General features: G+C 34.6%; 1 pseudogene; it reads left to right on the top strand.

Annotated features, from left to right (window-relative positions):
• The first annotated feature begins 9,817 nt into the window (after window positions 1–9,817).
• On the top strand, window positions 9,818–19,344 carry LOC124993737 (elongation factor 1-alpha 1-like; annotated as a pseudogene).
• The last annotated feature ends 204 nt before the right edge of the window (window positions 19,345–19,548 follow it).

Raw genomic sequence — 19,548 nt, 5'->3', positions numbered from 1 at the left:
TTGAAGCTCTGAAATTTTCAATTCTTCTGAATTTCCAGTATGTGTCCCAGGATCTAAAATAGAAGTTAAAGTCACAGGAAAATCCAATGTTTATTGTATTGGTACTTGTATTAGTCAGGGTTCTCTAGGGGAACAAAATCAACAGGAAGTATAATTATAAAACAGGGATTTATTAGATTGGCTTACATGACCAGAAACTGGATGGTTTACAATGGCCATCTGCAACTGGAGAGTTGGAAGAATCAGCAGCTGCACAATTCAGGAGGCAGAAGCCCCAGAAGGATCAACAGTGCTACCCCAGTCTGAGACAAGGCTTCTGGAAACTACCTGGAGAATCACTGGCAGAGTCTGCTTTTGAAGAGTGAAGAAGTGAGAGTCCGATATCCTCAGACGATCAAACAGCAATCAAGAACCTGCTCAAGATAGTAAAATTTACATCTGCGTCAGCTTCCTTGTTCTTGCAACTTTTAATCCATCCAAGCCACCATGCTATTGGGTGGTGCTGCCCAAGCTTAGGGAGGGTCTCCAGTTCACTATCCCACATTCCAATCATTCCTAGACATGCCTTCGTGAACACACCCAGAGATCTCTTAACCGTCCACATATCTTCACCCAGTCAAGTTGACAATTCAAATTAGCCATTACAGTACTCCACCCAGATGTCCATTTTATTTTGAGGCCCCCAGAGTTCTAAAGAGATTTTGCTCTTGAGATCCTGCATATACAGTTCTTTTTTCATTGAACTATTTATATATCAGGGGCTGGAGATTTCTTTCCCCTAAGCTAATGAATGATGCCTTGAATCAATACCTCATGCTCACTCTTGGGATAAATGGAGCAATTCCTTGTAAAACTTTTCAGGAAATCATGCCTTTACCAATCTTCCCATTCACTCACAGATTTCCCTTGGAATTCCTTCAGTCATAAATCAATTGCACAATGTAACCTGTCTTAGTATATGATTTTGGGGCAGATGACCTAAGGCACATATTCTCATCATCTAATGCCTTTTAAACAAAGAGAGGTTTTGATGAAAGAAAAACATCCAGATTACTTAATTCAGGTTATGATAATACAACCGACAAATACTTGACCTCGTCAAGTGAAATGGGGGAACATTGACGATAATTCTTGCCCCTGTGACAGTGCAGTAGAAACATTTTATAATTGATTTTCTTTTAGAATTTTCAAGTAATGCTTTCTGACTAGTACTTATGAAATTTATACAATTCTGATATATGAAAATACTGAAAAAATAATGAAGGTAATTGCATATTTCTTAACTAAAAAAAAAAAAAAATAGAAAAAATTCCGTAAGTCCACACAAAACCCACAAAATATCCCGAATATACATACCACCTTGAGCTAGAAGAACTATGTTGAAGATATCACACTACATGACTTCACAAAGTCAAAGTTATAGTATCTAGAGCAGGATATTGATTTAAAACAGATATACAAGCCCATTGAAACCAAATGAAGAACCAAGACATAACCCCAACATTTACATCTAGCTTTATTCCTATTTTTTATTAATTTATTATTTATTTTGGTTCTTTAGTACTGAGCTACATTACCAGCACTTTTTAATTTTTTAATTTTCTTTTTTTTGAGACAGGCTTTCATAAGTTACCAAGGAAGTGCAATCCACAATAATGATATATTTTAAAGTGTACTTTACAATGTGTATTAGATATTGATAGCCATAAATGAACTAATAAAGAGTTTTTGCATTTCCAAGTATTGCATTTGTAAGAGAGCACAGTTATCTTGTGTGTTTTATGTTCATAACCTTCATGTAAAAGTAACAGTGCAAGAGGGCACTCCAAACTAGTGTATCAACAACCACAGAAAGTCATTTTTACACAACATATGTATCTTAAGGGTTTAAAAACTACTTATTATGCAATAAAAAAATCCATTTTTTGTATACTGAATAATTTCAATTACTGATCACCTTTCTTTGGAAGTATTATAAGAATTGATTTCTCAGGTTCATCTTTCTATTTTAAAATGATGTTAATTAACAACTTCAAATCTAGTGCTATCAAAATATTGCTTATTTAATATTAAATTTTTTCTCCAGCAGATTTCTAATTTAAAAAAATTAGTATTCTTGTTTTAAAGATTGACATGGGTTAATCAAAAATAAGTCACAAAATCACACCTTGTTCCATAGAAAGTTATGTAGCACCTGTAATCTTTTTTTTTTTTTTTTGCTTCCAGTTTTGTCAGTCAGTGCAGATATATGGATGATGAGACACATTCTATTCCCTAAAGTAATTTATACTTAAATGGAATTTCAGGGAAGTAAACAGAGAATTATAATAAGTGTGTTCTGTTTAATAATTAAAGTGATCATAGAAACAAATCCTTTCCCAGCCTTGGAGAAAAACATTTATTTAAATATTTCTAGAAAGAGAGATATGGTGTGAATATTATGCATTATATGAGAGTTTTTGTTGCTGACAAAAGCATGTTTATGGCTGCCTAGTGTGATGGGCTGATAGATCTGGCTCCAGGTGAATGTTATAGGCCAGACTATAAGGGAAATGACTGGACAGACTCCTTTTGCTCTGAGACTCCATCTTATGTAGGAAATAATCTTCTCCCATGGGAACACTCCACCTCTGTACCCATCAACAATTGCTTAGCTTCTCCTATGGGAGCACCCCACCTCTATGCCCATCATCGGTTGCTTAGCATGACATGTTTAGCAATACAAAATGACAATTCTTAAGTAATGAAAAGTTGCTCTCTTTTGATTCCTATTGCTCCTAAACAATGTACCATGTGAACGGTGATTGTGTGGATATTAGTAATCAATCTTTAGTTTGTACCTAGGTAAGGGTCGTTTTGACCCACCTCCCCCTCTGTTGATGATCTCATGATGTCAGTTTGTAATTTCGAATCATAGCAACAGACACTTATGATTGATGTGATTTTTGGTATAAGAACCCCTATAACCCTATGGTTGGGGCTGTTCTCCCAATAGCCATTTTTGGGGGCATTGTGTGAGACAGTCAGCTGGCCAGCTTAAAAAAGACTCTCAGATTTGGACTTCTCAGTGGTGATTGGTCTGTTCTTAAGTTGCACCCCATAACACCTAGTAATGAGGTGGAACCTCCCATCCATAATCAACATAATATTATGATACCTGTAACTAAGCTGTTAGGACATATCTTAATAATTTTTACTTCTTTCATAGTATATGCTTTTTATACAAATACTATGACTCATTCCATTTTCAATTTTGAATTTCAAGTGTATAATTCACATTATTTACTGAGCTTTTCCTTTTTAAATGAATATTTAAATATTATGGTAGGTGTAGCTTTGACATACTGACTTCCTTTCCTCCAATCAAAGTATGTACTTGTATTTCTTTCCAAGTGGAAATGGGAAGAAGTATGGGAATTTTGTTCACTTTTGAAGCAAGCATTTTTTATTATTTCTGCAATCTCAAAATAATAAATGGAAGTATAGGATAATTTGAAAATATACTCACACATATTATATGTTACAACTGGATTGATAATATCCTCTTTCTAGCTAGTGGACAACCACCTACTTTTTCCCCATAGGAAAAATTAATTTTTGAAAAAAGCCTTCAAAACATGTGGTCTCATGTCTTCATTTTTCCTTTTATTTAAAAAAAAAACTATATTGAAGGTATTTCAACCTTAATATAGTTCTCATCAACCTAAGAGAGAGCTTAAAAAACCTGAAAATACTAGCCTGTGTTGGAGTCAAGATTCAGAGGTATAGCATTGTTTTGTCTGTGATATACTCACAGGATACTTCAATTCCAGTGGGAACATTTTTTGTGGGAAAGTACCTATCCAGTTTTCAGACATAATAGTAATTGTACAGGTGAACTCTTTTCATGTATTAGCTTCTGCTTAGCTTCATAATTTTCTCAAGAACTTAGGCTAGCAGGAGCGGGGCTTATACTCTAAAATTCTGATCTTTTATTTTAGGGAACATTGTTTCAAACCTAGCTCTCCTGTCCTTTGGAGATGTCCATGAATTATCAAAAAACAAGCAAAAGCAAAAGCAAAAAAAGAAAGCCTCTCTTCCCACTTAATCAGTAAGAATTGTATCTTTTCTAAACAAAACTGATGGCTATGACTTCCAAATGACTAAGTGAAAACATTGCGACTTAGAAAACATTTTTTAGAAACTATCCTTGCCCTGGGAGAATCACGAGAGGCATCAGAAACATGTTCTAATTGATATATTAGTGTTTAGTTCTTGATGACTGTACAAAAAATTATCCTAAAATTTATAATAAAAACAAAACTTTTTATTTGCAGTTCCTGTGGGTTAACAGTGCATTGCATACAGGTCCTCTGTGCCACAGTGCTCTATGAAACTGTGATGAAGATGCAGGTGCAGTGTCTGTGGTCTCACCCAAACACAAACGAAAAGAAACCATCTGTGACTTTGCTTGATGCTGGTGGCAGCACTTGGTTTCTTGCACACTGTTGAACTGAGACCCTCAATCATTTCTTGGCTATTAGCCTAAGTCTGTTTGAAGTTTTTTTACCAGTAGGACCTCTCTTACCTGGCAGTTTTCTTCATTAAAGCATGCAAAGAGGGTGATTTTGAGAATGTGCTGGCAATATAGGAGTCAGAAACTTTTGTAACCTAATCTGGGAAGTGACAGCTCCTTAAATTTGCTGTACTATTGGTTAGAAACAAATAGCTCATAAAGGAGATATTAAACAAATCTGTAAGTATCTGGAAGAAGGAATTGGGGGCCATCTTATATTCGGCCTAAGACAGGTAGACATTAATTACCCTAAAGATGATCTTTGTTATATTAAGACAAAAAATAGCTTAGACGTGAGTCCTTGTGTTGAAAGCTATGAAAGGTATTTATAGTTAACCAAAGCAATTTTGAAGACATCAACATTCTTAAAGCATTAAAATAACATAATTTGGAAGATTTGAACTTCAACAATTTATATGGATTGTTTAATTTGAAACGCACAACAGAGGAACTATATATACCATGAAAAAATTTAATCTGTGATGTAGAGAGATAAAGATTGTTTATAAAATAAGGCCTAAAATTTTTAGAAGACATCTTCAGAAAAATTCTTTGCAATTATGATTGAAATACTCATGCAAATAAATTATTACCTAATTGTGAACTCTTATGAATGATAATTGACTGCAAAATAATTTGCGTTATAAAAAGGAAACCAAAAGAAGAAATCTTACTTAATAAAAAGGAAATACAATAGCTGAAAAATGATTTGATCACAATCAGGGAAAATTTTAATATTATACTGCTTACTATAAAACTTATAAAGGGTTATCTTTTAATAGTTAGTATTTTTATATAGTACACCTATACCATAAGCAATATAGATCTCTGACTTCCCAAGGATCATGAAAATAACTTGTAGATCAACCAAACTGAGTTTATTACACTTAAAATAAGGGAAAACATCCATCTGACAGTTAAAGTACTGTCTCAGAAAAAGGAAGATTGACAGAAATAGTAGGGTCATTAGTAATAAGACATGTTTCTACTAAGGATAAAAATGTGTAAATCTTATGAAATAATCAAAGGATTTCTAGGAATAATTTTCTTTCACTCCTAGAAGAAAAAATAAACTCAGGTTTTTTGGTCAATAAAAGGAGGGAAAATACCAGGAATCTGAGTTTTGAAAAGATGAAAATTAGGAAAAAGTAATAAATAACTCCCAAATTGTGAATTGTGTTATCACTAAAATCGGTGGATTAGTCCAATACTTGAAATGTTTGGTTTGTAGAAAACATCTTAATTGTTTAAATTACCCCTGTTATACACTTAAAAAGTGACAAAATTTGTATTAGAATCCAATACTAACTTATTTAAAAGTGTGTGCTTTTAAATACTAAAAAACATCAAGGATCATATTATCTTACATATCATTATATCAAATTCTTAGTTTCTATTTAATAGGTTCTTGCTGTGAACTGAATGTCTTTGTTCTCCAAAATTCATATGTTGAAATCTCAACTTTACAGTCATGGTATTAGGAGGTGAGTCTTTTCAGAGGTGATTTATGTCATTGGGGAATAGCCAAGAATAGGATTAGGATCCTTACAAGGAGCATCCCAGGAGCTCCTTCAGCCCTCTACCATGTGAGAAAACAGTAAAAAAAAAAGGAAAACATGCTATGCTATAGTTTTATACATTGATAATACATTGATAATTCTTCACTATTTTAGTTGTTTTATACAACTATTTTACAATAGTAAATATATTGCAGTTTACTCACACTTTGTGATATTTAGGAGGCAATTATCCATTCTGATAACATGAAATCATACTCTATTTCCAATTAATTTTGTAATTAGTAAAATTGAAAGAACTTTTAAATTTATCTTTAAGAGGAGTGTTCACTAAATATTTGTTCTAATTATTTCTTACCTAAATTTATTTAAGTGTTACTATTTATAGATATCAAATATATACTATATATTTTTTTTTTTTTTTTTTTTTGCGGTGCTGAAGATTGAACCCAGGGCCTTGTGGCCTTGTGCTTGCAAGGCAAGCACTCTACCGACTGAGCTATCTCCCCAGCCCCAAATATATACTATTTTATATGTGAAATTTAATGTACACTATATATAATTTAATACTTTATAATTAAAATCAAGAATAAGTGTTATAAGACTAAAAAACCCTGACGGATGTAACATGTTCTATTGTTAATTTATTTATTAAATGTATATTTAGTAATGATTGCTATGTGTCATGTACAGTGATAATTGCTGGGCACACAGTTTTGAAGACAACATAGTTTTGATTCCAGAACCTTTACATTGGCATAGGATCAAAGCTATATTGTTAATGAAACATTTAGAAACATAAGTAAATATAAATGCTATAGTTTTACATACATATTTGTACACATGACTATGTTTTTATTGTATGAATGTTGTATATATAGAGAGAAAAAATGTTTTATATATATATAATGTTTATATATATAATATATATATGAATAGAGAGAGAGAGGAGAAAGGCCTTCTATAGGAAAATATCCTTCATTTCTGAGCAATAACATTTGCACATGGGCAGTATTTTTATTGTTCATTTACTGTAGAATATTTGGGATATTTGTACTTTTAGAGTAAATATGTATTACTGAATAATCAAAAATAAATTAAATGTTAACATTGAGCAAAGTTCTAATTTAGTAACAAGTTCCTTTGAAAATCCATTAGATATAGCTCTAACCTAAGTGTTGATAAATCTACCTGTACCATATAGTAGTATTACATGCAAATAACTTTTTAAGCAATCTAAAACAGGTCGTTACTTTTAAAGATAAAGTCTTCTATCTCTTTTTCAAGAATCATATTCCTCATATATAAATGAGGCTTTATTTACATCACTATAAATGTTCCTTCCAGTTCTAAAGTCCTCCGATTTTAAATACTAATAAATCTGAATAAACACAAGGGGAAAATATGGAAAGTAGGGAGGATGGCAACACAACATGATGGCATAATGGTCATTTTCTAATGTTTATATACAGAAATAAAGATCCTCAGATTTAAAATTATGGCTTCAATTTTCTCCATGATTACACAAGATTTGCTGGATATATCTGCTGATTGCAATTCACATGAAGGATAGGGAAAAGAGACACTTTCAAGTAAGGGACCCAACTCAAATTCTCAAAGTTTTCTCAAACTAAATCTTTAAAAACCAGAAGGAGAATGTAGGGGATGTTAATTATACATTCAGATGCCCTGGATGCATCCGTATTCTACCAAAGTAGAAATTTGAAACGGATCGCAGTAATCGTCCTCTATAATAAGCTGCTCAAGATCTACTGATAACATCCAAGAACTACCTGGAATTAAAACTAGGGAGAAAAAAGGATAATCAATAATAACTACAAAATAGAAGTAACAGGTTAGTTATAGGTGTCATTAAATCATATCTAATCTAATTTTCTTTTTCCTAAATAAGCCTGCCATGAGTCATCTATTCTGTATCTGGATGTACAGCGATTTCAACTTATAGGAATTTGAATTGATAAGTTTTAAAAGAATGTAGTGGTAATATAGTTATTGAGTGACTTACAGCTTAATATAGTGCTACACTTAGGGAATGGAAGCATACTGATGGCAGGTAAGGTGAGAGGGAGTGTGTTCAAATAATTCACTGGGACCACAAGGAAGCTTCGCTCCTTATAATCACTCCCATAACAGCCTGGCTGAAAGTTCCTTATGATGTGTGATTTCACTGGCTTAGCACTGGAAGGAAATACAGTGTATCAAATATTTTAAGAAATACAATTGAGTTAGAGAAAGATATTGTTTGAAGATAAAAGTATGAGGAATATTTTATTCAGTCCTTTCGTTGGAGCAATAAATTTGACATATGCTTTTGGTAGGTCACTTGTTATGTCTCATAAATGTTTTAAATGTCATTTAAAGTAGTGACTATTTACTAGAGACATAAATAAGCAAGAACTGTAAAGAAACCTTTGGAATTCTCACATATATACATGTATGCAAGAAATTTCCACATTTTCCAGAATCTTATGGAATCTCATTTTTGGGAACTGAATTTTTACTTTAGAGAATATTTCTGTGAAAATAGTGTAGTGAAGTAACAAATATAAATTGTATTTTTAAAAATGAGCTTTTCAAATGTGGCGAGGTAAAAAGTGCTCTGTGATTTTTTTAAACTGTCAATCACATCAAAGCAGTCAGGAAGGTTGTTCTACATATTAGTCATTTAATTTATCTGTCAAAATGGAAAATATGTGGGTAGTCACTTGAAAGTTCAAGCAAATTTAAATGAATTAAAGGTTCAAATAAGTAATTACTGTCATTGGATAAAAGGTTACTTAGGACTAAACCTGACCACTCTATCTATTTTATAGTCTCCAGTCAAAATTAGGTGGCTGTATATCATTGCCACTCTTGTAAAAAGCTGACACAGGCATTAGTATGCTGACATTGAAACTCATTTTACAAGATATTTTGAATGTAACTAAGCATGAGACCTGAGGTCTAAAGATATCCTACTTCTCTTTAATTCTAAGGATAAATTTCTGACAGATTAAGTGCTGTAAATCTCCAACAGACACTGTCATGAGTGCCTTCAAATGCCACTCAGGGTCCCCACAATGCTGTCAAGAAAGAAAGATCAATTATGAGTAAACATAAAAGCCAAGAAAATAAAATTTTGTCAAAAAATTGTAATGGTGATTTGAATTTCACAGAAGGTTAATAAGAATGTACAAAAACAGAATAATGATAGTAGAGAAGGTCAGTTACAAAATATAGCTTTGATTGCAGAATATTAAAAATTATAATAATACACATATAAGGAAAAGGCTAAGAAAATTACATGATATCTCAATAATGGCATGTAGTGAAAAAAATAATCATTTGTTGAACATGTACTACATGCTGTGAATATTTTATGAAGTTTAACATCCTCAAATTTGTCCAAAGTTATAGCCCAACTGAAGTGCAAATGAAGTTGAGTCACAGACAAAGGTCAAATGAGTAGGAAGTGGCAGAGACTGGATTCAAAGTCAGGCCTATCTAGTCTCAAAGCATTCTCTTTTTTAAATTAAGCAAAAATCTTATAATCACCCAGACGGTGTTATCAATGTAGTTAACTAAATAACCTCACTGAAATCTGTATCAGTTAACCTTGCCTATGTCACAATGTGTTCCAGCCAGAAAAAAAAAAAAAAATCATGGCTCAAACAAATGGGTTTTGTTGTTGCTCGTTGCCTGGGTGGTTTGTTTGATGCAGGGTGGTGAGTATAGAATGGTACCAATGCGGTGTCTGGAATATGAGCATGGTGAGATGCTCTGACTTTCTCTCTGGATGGCCTCTCATGCTCTAAAACATCATCCTAAGCCAGTTCACATAAAGACAAGAGAGCTTCCAGGCATAAGAGTGGGAAGTCTCACTGAGTGCAACTTTTCAAGTCTTGGTCTCCTTCCCCTTAGCTTCCATTAGAAAACAAGTCACAGGGCCACTTTTGCCCTTGGTGAAATGCAGTGACAGAACCTGACTTAATACTGTGACTATTGAACAAAATCATTATTTAAAAAAAATATATAATATTAGCCTCCAAAAGCAAAGGAAACAGTTCTTTTTTAAGGACTAAAAATTTCAGATAAGCAGAAAAGTTTTATAGTTAATTGAAACAGCTCTTTCTCCTCTCTTTCTAGCCTGCTCCACTTCAGACTTCTGCAAGTCCAAAAGATGGAGACACTATACTTCAAATGATTAGTCCAAAATTTGGGCATTTTAGTACCCTTTCCTTTGATCCTTCATCTCTTTTCTAATCCATCAGGAAATTCTGTGGTGTTACCCATTACATACAAAAAATTAACCATTCAAAGTAACTGAATAAATCCCCAAGAAATATTTATTCATTTTTTATATTATGTATAATTTTCTGTAATATTTGATACAGTACTCTCTCATATATGTATGTGCACTTATAGAAAATAAGTATATGCATTTATAAATATATTTCTGTGTATGCATTTATAGAAAATAATTTAGCATAGTCAGGATCTCTGATGACCAATACTTAAGGTGAAGAATATCATATTCAAAAATTTTTTGACATCCCTAGTATCAATAATGAGGATTCATATGCAGTAAAGGTATCTCTCAGAGACTGTAAGTACAATTACAATGACAAACCTATTTAATATTACTCAACATAAAAATCAATGTTATTGTTTTTATTGCTCATAGTTTTGAATTTTGAAACTTTTGGAAATAATACCAGCTTAGTAGGCTATTCTATTTAAAAACTTACTTTTTTGGCTCTTTTTAGGTATACATACAATTGGGATACTTTTTTACCTAATCACAAAAGCATGGAATATAATTTGCTCTAATTCAGTTCCAGCATTTCTCCCTTCCTCCACCTCCCTCCCCCTGCTTCTCTCCCTCTACTCTACTGATATTTCTGCAATTTATTTATAGTTTTGTTTTTTTTTTTCAAATTAGTGTCTTGTACATATACTTGATGCTGGGATTCAGTGTGATAAATACAAGGTAAGCATTTTGAACCTTTTCTTTCCCCAATATGTTAACTAAATAATATCTATGTTGCAGATTTTTATTTTTTCCACAACACAAAGGGAATTCTATACTCCTTTTATTTCTATAATGAATGATTTTGAGTAAATTTATGTTGATGATTTTGAATCATTCTAGGTAATATAAGAAACTAAAAATTCCCTGATTTACTCAGAATAAACTTATTTTCTGAAAGCATCACATAATTAAGGTTTTAAAAGCCTCACTGTACTTATTTATTCATTTATTCATCTATTTTTCACATTAAATGTGAAGATGTGTACTTTAATTAATTCTATGTTCACTTAGCATTTGTGTGAAAAGCTTTAGGATAAAAACAGTTATTAAACGAATTTCTAGAAGAGTTTATGCCTGTTAGTAAAATCTGAATCTCAATAAAGCTATCAAAAGTAGTAAACTTATTCTATTATTTTTCCAATATGCTCTTTGGAACAAAATAAAAATACAAGTGAATAGTTTATCTTCCTTACCTTTCTCTTATACACTCTATTTCTTCTATTCCAGCCCTAGGATGTGACTAGTTTCTGGATATAAGGTATCCAAATTAGATATGTTGTTAAATAATATTTGTTAAGTAATATTTTGTTGTAATAAGATTTCAGACTCTTCTCTCTGGTCTGAATAAGAAGTTTCCTCTGACTAAAATTCTTCAATTCTCTCCTATCGCTCACAAAATATAGATGGCAGACTTCAAGCATGGTTCCCACATTCTTTGACACGATTTGACCAAGATTAGTTTTATTTATTTTTTTTATTTTTTTAAATTTTTTTATTATAAACAAATGGGATACATGTTGTTTCTCGGTTTGTACATGGAGTCAAGGCATACCATTTGTGTAATCATAAATTTACATAGGGTAATGTTGTTTGATTCATTCTGTTATTTTTTTCCTCCCCCACACCTCTGCCACCCCATCTTTTCCCTCTATACAGTCCTTCTTCCTCCATTCTTACCACCCTTCTTAACCCTAACCCTAAACCTAACCCTAACCCTAACGCTACCCCTCCCACCCCCCATTATATGTCCTTATCCGCTTATCAGGGAGATCATTCGTCCTTTGGTTTTTTGAGATTGACTTATCTCACTTAGCATGATATTCTCCAATTTCATCCATTTACCTGCAAATGCCATAATTTTATCATTCTTTTTGGCTGAGTAATATTCCATTGTATATATATGCCACAGTTTCTTTATCCATTCATCAATTGAAGTTGGTTCCACAATCTGGCTATGGTGAATTGAGAAGGAATGAACATTGATGTGGCTGTATCTCTGTAGTATGCTGATTTTAAGTCCTTTGGGTATAGGCCAAGGAGTGGGAGAGCTGGGTCAAATGGTGGTTCCATTCCAAGCTTTCTGAGGAATCTCCATACTGCTTTCCAGAGTGGCTGCACTAATTTGCAACCCGACCAGCAATGTATGAGTGTACCTTTTCCCTCACATCCTCGTCAACACCTATTGTTGTTTGTGTTCTTGATAATCGCCATTCTAATAGGGTGAGATGGAATCTTAGGGTAGTTTTGATTTGCATTTCTCTTATTACTAGAGATGTTGAACATTTTTTCATATATCTGTTGATTGCTTGTACATCTTCTTCTGTGAATTCTCTGTTCATTTCCTTAGCCCATTTCTTGATTGGGTTATTTGTATTCCTGGTGTAGAGTTTTTTGAGTTCATTATATATTCTGGAAATTAGCACTCTATCTGAAGTATGAGTGGCAAAGATTTTCTCCCACTCTGTAGGCTCTCTCTTCACATTACTGATAGTTTCCTTTCCTGAGAGAAAGCTTTTTAGTTTGAATCTATCCCAGTTGTTGATTCTTGCTTTTATTTCTTGTGCCATAGGAGTCCTGTTAAGGAAGTATGATCCTAAGCCGACATTTGAAGATTTGGACCTACTTTTTCTTCTATAAGATGCAGGGTCTCTGGTCTCATTCTGAGGTCCTTGATTCATTTTGAGTTGAGTTTTCTGCAGGGTGAGAGACAGTGGTTTAATTTCATTCTGTTGCATATGGTTTTCCAGTTTTCCCAGCACCATTTGTTAAAGAGGCTATATTTTCTCCATTGCATATGTTTGGCTCCTTTGTCTAGTATGAGAAAATTGTATTTATTTGGGTTTGTGTCCACGTCCTCTATTCTGTACCATTGATCTACCTGTCTATTTTGGTACCAATGACATGCCATTTTTATTACTATTGCTTTGTAGTAGAGTTGAAGATCTGGTGTTGCGATACCCCTGCTTAGCTCTTTCTGCTAAGGATTGATTTAGCTATTCTGGGTTTCTTATTCTTCCAGATGAATTTCATAATTGCTTGCTCTATTTCTGTAAGGTACGTCATGGGGATTTTAATTGGAATTGCATTGAATCTATATAGCACTTTTGATAGTATGGCCATTTTGACAATATTAATTCTGCCTATCCAAGAACATGGGAGATCTTTCCATCTTCTAAGGTTTTCTTTAATTCCTTTCTTTAGTGTTCTGTAGTTCTCATTGTAGAGGTCTTTCACCTCTTTTGTGAGATTGATTCCCAAGTATTTTATTTTTTGTGATGCTATTGTGAATGGGGTAGTTTTCCTAACTTCTCTTTCTGAAGATTCATCACTTATGTATAAAATTGCATTGGATTTATGAGCATTGATCTTGTAACCTGCTAAATTACAGAATTCACTTATGAGTTCTAAAAGTTTTCTGGTGGAATTTCCAGGTTCCTCTCTCTATATATTCATGTCATGAGCGAATAGGGATAGTTTGAGTTCTTCTTTTCCTATTCGTATCCCTTTAATTTCTTGGGTTTGTCTAATTGCTCTGGCTAGAGTTTCAAGGACAGTGTTGAATAGAAGTGGTGAAAGAGGGGATCCCTGCCTTGTTCCAGTTTTTAGGGGGAATGCTTTCAGTTTTCACCATTTAGAATGATATTGGCCATGGGCTTAGCATAAATGTCCTTTACAATGTTAAGGAATGTTCCCACTATCCCTTTTTTTTCTAGTGTTATGAGCATGAAGGGATGCTGTATTTTATCGAATGCATTTTCTGCATCTATTGAAATAATCATGTGATTCTTAAATTTAAGTCTGTTGATACGGTGAATGACATTTATTGATTTCTGGATGTTGAACCAACCTTGCATACCTGGGATAAAACCACTTGATCATGGTGCACTATGTTATTAAGATATTTTTGTATGTAATTTGCTAAAATTTTGTTGAGAATTTTTGTGTCAATGTTCATTAAGGATATTGGTCTGAAATTTTCTTTCCTCGATGTGTCTGGTTTAGGTATCAGGGTGATATTGGCTTCACAGAATGAGTTTGGGAGGGTTTCCTCCTCTTCTATTTCATGGAATACTTTGAGGAGTATTGGAATGAGCTCTTCTTTAAAGGTTTTGTAGAACTCGGCTGAGAACCCATCTGGTCCCAGACTTTTCTTTGTTGGTAGGCTTTTGATGACCTCTTCTATTTCATTGCTTGAAATTGATTTATTTAAGTTGTGTATGTCCTCCTTATTCAGTTTAGGCACTTCATATGTCTCTAGAAACTTGTTGATGTCTTCAAGGTTTTCTGTTTTGTTGGAATTTAGATTTTCAAAGTAGCTTCTAATTATGTTTTGTATTTCACTCGTGTCTATTGTGATATGTCCTTGTTCATTCTGAATTTTAGTAATTTGAGTTTTCTCACTCTTTCTCTTTGTTAGTGTGGCTAAGGGTTTATCAATTTTGTTTATTTTTTCAAAGAACCAACTATTTATTTTGTTAATTTTTCCGGTTGTTTCTTTTGTTTCAATTTCATTGATTTCGGCTCTGATTTTAACTATTTCCTGTCTTCTACTACTTTTGATGTTGGTCTGCTCTTCTTTTTCTAGGGCTTTGAGCTGTAGTGTTAAGTCATTTATTTGTTGATTTTTACTTCTTTTGTTGAATGCGCCCATTGAAATAAATCTTCCTGTAAGTACTGCTTTCATAGTGTCCCAGAGATTTTAATAAAATGTGTCTTTGTTCTTGTTTACTTCTAAGAATTTTTTTATTTCCCTACTGATGTCTTATGTTATCCAGTCATCATATAATAGCATATTATTTAATCTCCAGGTATTGGAGAAGTTTTTGTTTTTTATTCTGTCATTTATTTCCTATTTCAATCCATTATGATCTGATAGAATACAAGGTAGTATCTCTATCTTCTTGTATTTGCTAACAGTAGCTTTGTGGCATAAAATAGAGAAGGATCCATGTGCTGCTGAGAAGAAAGTGTATTCGTTCTTTGTTGGATGGTATATTCTATATATGTCCATTAAGTCTAAATTGTTGATTATGTTATTGAGATCTATGGTTTCTTTATTCAATTTTTGTTTGGAAGATCTATCCAGGGGTGAGAGAGGTGTGTTAAAATCGCCTAGTATTATTTTGTTGTTTTCTATTTGATTTCTGGAATTGAGAAGGATTTGTTTGACGTACATGAATGAGCCAATGTTTGGGGCATAGATATTTAAGATTGTTATGTCTTTCTGATTTATGCTTCCCTTAAGCAGCACATAATGTCCTTCTTTATCCCTTCTGACTAGTTTTGGCTTGAAGTCCATGTTATCCGAAATGAGGATGGATACTCCAGCTTTTTTGCTGTGTCCGTGTGCATGGTATGTTTTTTCCCATCCTTTTTCCTTTAGTCTGTGGGTATCTCCTTCTATGAGATGAGTCTCTTGCAAGCAGCATATGGTTGGTTCTTTCTTTTTAATCCAATCTGCCAGTCTATGTCTTTTGATTGTTGAGATCAGGCCATTAACATTCAGGGTTATTATTGTGATATGATTTGTATTTCCAGTCATTTGACTCATTTTTCTTTTTTAACATGATTTGGTTTCTCCTTTATTTGGCTATTCCTTTAGGCTAATTCCTCTGGTTGCTGATTTGCATCATTGTTTCTCATCTCTTTCTCATGGAATATTTTGCTGAGAATGTTTTGTAATGCCGGCTTTCTTTTTGTAAATTCTTTTACCTTTTGTTTATCATGGAAGGATTTTATTTCATCATCAAATCTGAAAGTAAGTTTGGCGGGGTATAAGATTCTTGGTTGGCATCCATTTTCTTTCAGGGCTTGGTAATGTTGTTCCAGGCCCTTCTAGCTTTTAGTGTCTGGATTGAAAAATCTGCTGATATTCTTATTGGTTTCCCCTGAATGTAATTCGATTCTTTTCTCTTGCGGACTTTAAAATTCTGTCTTTATTTTGTATGTTAGGTATTTTCATAATAATGTGACTTGGTGTGGGTCTGTTGTAATTTTGTATATTTGGAGTCCTATAAGCCTCTTGTACCTGGTTTTCCATTTCATTCTTCAGATTTGGGAAATTTTCTGATATTATTTCATTGAATAGATTTTTCATTCCTTTGGTTTGTTTCTCTAAGCCTTCCTCAGTCATAATAATTCTTAAATTTGGCCTTTTCATGATAGCCCATAATTCTTGTAGATTCTGTTCATTATTTCTTACCATCTTCTCTGTTTGGTCAACTTTGTTTTCAAGATTAAATATTTTGTCTTCAGTGTCTGAGGTTCTGTCTTCCAGGTGTTCTATCCTACTGGTTATGCTTTGTATGGAGTTTTTAACTTGGTTTATTGTTTCCTTCATTTCGAGAATTTCTGTTTGTTTGTTTTTTCAGTATCTCTAACTCTTTATTGAAATGATCTCTAGCTTCCCATATTTGCTCTTTTAACTGTTGATTGGTGCGATCATTTAATGCCTGCATTTGCTCTTTCATCTCCTCCTTCAATGCCTACATTTGCTCTTTCATCTTCTTGTTTGCTTCCCTGATTGTTTTAATTATGTACATTCTGAACTCCCTTTCTGACATTTCTTCTGCTGTGCTCTCATTGGGTTTTATTGATACAGTATCTAGGTTTGTTTGGGACATTTTCTTCCCTTTTCTCATATTGGTCAGATATCAGTGGGACTCTGAGATATTGCAGATTTCCTCTTAGGCTTATAGTGTCCCTGTAGATTTCCTATATATCACTTCCCAACCTTCAGTAGCCTGAAGTCTTGGAGGAACTTGATAATGCAGTGCTTCCAAAGAAAGCTGCCCCTAGCCCGCTACTGTTTCCAGGGCTAGGGGCTGGCTCTGTGTGGAAAAACTCTTACTGGGCGGGTCTGCTCCGAGGAGCTGGCTGTAGATCGCGCCTGCCGCCAGAGGGACAGGGCTGTTTGGGGAAGTCTCTGGCTGCCCTGCCTTGGTCCCAGAAGCTGCCTGCAGTCCAGAGCTCACCGCTGGGTCCGGAGCTTGGGAGTTGGCTTTGTGCGGAAAAGCTCTCACTGGGTGGCCTGCTCCAAGAAGCTTGCTGTGGATTGAGCCTGCTGCCAGAGGGAGCAGGGCTGCTTGTGGAAGTCTCTGACTGCCCTGTCCTGGTCCCAGAAGCTGCCTGCGGGCCGGGGTCCGCTGCTGGGTCTGGGGCTTGGAGCTGGCTCTGTGCGGAAAGGTTCCCACTGGGCAGCGTGCTCCGAGAAGCTGGCTGTGGAACGAGTCTGCCGCCGCTGGAGGGAGAAGGGCTGCTTGGGGAAGACTCTAGCTGCCCTGCCCTGCTCTGAGAAGCTTCCCCTGTCTGAGCCTGCCCCCCAGACCGAGCTTCACCTGGTGGGAGAGACTCACCCCGCAGCTCTATGTTAGTCCGAGTCTCTCAATGCCCCCCTTCTTGAATCCTGGATTCTGGAGCAACGGGAGATGCAGTCACCCTCTAGTCCGCCATCTTGGATCTGTCAAGATTAATTTTTAAATACCCTTCCTTAATGGGTTTGTGTTCTAACACTTTGGAGGCTAATGTATGACATGTCAGGCAACTTTCACTTGATGATTTTTTATCACTGGCTTCCTCAATGCCCCCTTTTGGCTTTAGACTTGGCAATGATTTTTTTTTTTTTTGTATCAACAAAAACTCAGGCAGCAAAGAAACAACTAAGCAGATAGAAAACATAAAGCTAAAAATATTTTGCATGGCAAAGTAAACAAACACTGAAATGAAAGGAAATATGTAATAGGAGAGAAAACCTTTTCTAAAACAGGGGCAGAGGATGCAGTTTATGCATTAAACCTAGGGTTCCATCCCCAGCACCACACAAACACATACATGTGAGCATGTGTGCGCTCACACACACACACACACGCACACACACACACACACACACACATACACATTAAAAACATCCAAAATATATTAGGAACTCATACATCTCAGCAAAAAAAGAAAAAAAATTAAATTGACTAAGCATTTATTTATTACTGGGTTGCTACTATCTTCAAAGTAGACGTAAAAAAGTAGATAATAAAATAACAGAGTAAAAAGATAAAGTATAGAATGGAAGGAAATATTTGTAAACTATAAATTTGAAATGGGATATTATGCAGAAAATGTAAGGGACTCAATGAAAATAAGAAATACAAATGGCTAAGAGTCTATGTAAAGTGCTCAACATCACTAACTATCAAAGAAATGCAACTCAAATGACAATAATAAATCATCTCTCTCCAGTAAGAATGGCTGTTATTAAAGAAGCAAGAGATAATAAGGGCTGCTGATGATGAGGAGGAAAAGGAATTCTTGCACACTATTGCAAGGAATGGAAATTAGTAACAATATTATGGAAAACAGTATTGAAATTGAAAATACAACTACTCTCTGATTGATTAATACCACTGTGGGTAAGTTTCTAAAGGAAATGAAATCAGCAAGTTGAAGTCTGCTGAAATGCACCATGAAGCTCTGAGTGGAGCTCTTCCTGGAGATAATATGGGTTGCAATGTCCAGAACATGCCTGTCAAAGATGTTTGTTGTGGCAACATTGCTGGTGACAGCACAAAGGACCCACCAATGGAAGCAACTGCTCAGGTGATTATCCTGAACCATCCAGGACAAATCAGTGCTGGCTATGCCCCGTACTGGATTGCCACACAACTCCCATTGCTTGCACGTTTGCTGAACTGAAAGAAAAGATTGATGACCATTCTGGTAAGTAGCTGGAAGATAGCCTAAGTTCTTGAAATCTGGTGATGCTGCCATCGTTGATATGGTTCCAGGAAAGCCCACGTGTATTGAGAGCTTCTCTGACTATCCTCCTCTGGGTTGTGATATGTTCAATGTTTGTGATACGAGGCAGACAGTTGTCATGGGTGTCATCAACGCAGTGGACAAGAAGGTTACTGGAGGTCACCAAGGTCACCAAGTCTACCCAGAAAGCTCAGGAGGAACATCTTTTTTAAAAAGACCACTATATAGAAACAGAACAGTTGTTATCAAGGCCTGAGGGCAGAGGAAATGGGTGTAATATTTGTACTCATAGTAGATGGAGAAGTCCAGAAATCTAATATACAAGATAAAATCCTTAGTTAACAATAACATATGGTATGCCAGAAATTTGCTGTAGATTTGCTCTTACACATACACACACACACACACACACACAC

This window comes from Sciurus carolinensis, chromosome 9 (assembly GCF_902686445.1).
Source record: "Sciurus carolinensis chromosome 9, mSciCar1.2, whole genome shotgun sequence".
Taxonomy (NCBI): domain Eukaryota; kingdom Metazoa; phylum Chordata; class Mammalia; order Rodentia; family Sciuridae; genus Sciurus; species Sciurus carolinensis.
This window is presented reverse-complemented; position numbering and strand designations above follow the sequence as displayed.